This window comes from Nannospalax galili, unplaced genomic scaffold (assembly GCF_000622305.1).
Source record: "Nannospalax galili isolate Female #2095 unplaced genomic scaffold, S.galili_v1.0 scaffold3060, whole genome shotgun sequence".
Lineage (NCBI taxonomy): Eukaryota > Metazoa > Chordata > Mammalia > Rodentia > Spalacidae > Nannospalax > Nannospalax galili.
Genome location: NW_008345592.1, coordinates 7431 through 8350, shown reverse-complemented (window position 1 = coordinate 8350; position 920 = coordinate 7431).

Genomic DNA, 920 nt, shown 5'->3' with positions numbered 1-920 from the left:
TGCATCTCTGTAATTATTAGTGATGTTGAACATCTTTTAAGATGCTTCATAGCCATCTTTACTTCTTCTTTTGATAACTCCCTGTTCAGCTCCTTAACCCATCTTTTAATTGGGTTATTTCTTGTCTTGACTCTGTTTTTTTTGAGTTTGTTATATATTCTGGATATTGAACCTATGTCAGATGTGTCGCTGGTGAAGATTTTTCTCCCATTCTGTGGGTTTTCTCTTCACTTCCCTGGTTGCCTCCTTTGATGTACAGAAGTTTTTAGTTTAATGAAGTCCTATTTGTTGATTCTTGACTGTGTTTCCTGAGCAATTGATGTCCAGTTTAGAAAATCCTTTCTACACCTATATCTTTTAGGTTTTTGCCAATGTTTTTCTTCTACATTTTCAGTTTCAGGCTTCACATTGAGGTCTTTGATCCATTTGGAATTGGGTTTTGTGCAAGGTGAAAGGTAGGAGTTTAGTTTCATTCTTCTACATGTGGAGATCCAGTTTTTCCAGCAACATTTGCTGAACATGCTGTCTTCCCTTCAGTGAATGTTCTTGGCCCCTTTGTCAAATATCAAGTGGTTGAAATTGCATCTTCGATTTTGTTCCATTGATCTATAGGTCTATTTTTGTGCCAGTACCATGTTGTTTTTATGACTACAGCTCTGGAATATAGCTTAAAATCTGGAATAGTAATCCCCCTGGTTTTGCTCTTATTGCTCAGGGTTGCTTTGGCTATCTGAGGTCTTTTGTGCTTCCATATGTATCTTAGGATGGTTTTTTTCCAATTCTGGGAAAATGTTATGGGGATTTTGATTGGCACTGCATTGAATCTATATATGACTCTAGGTAGGATGGTAATTTTCACAATATTAGTTCTTCCAATCCATGAGCATGGGAGGTCCTTCCATCTTCTGATGTCTTCCTAA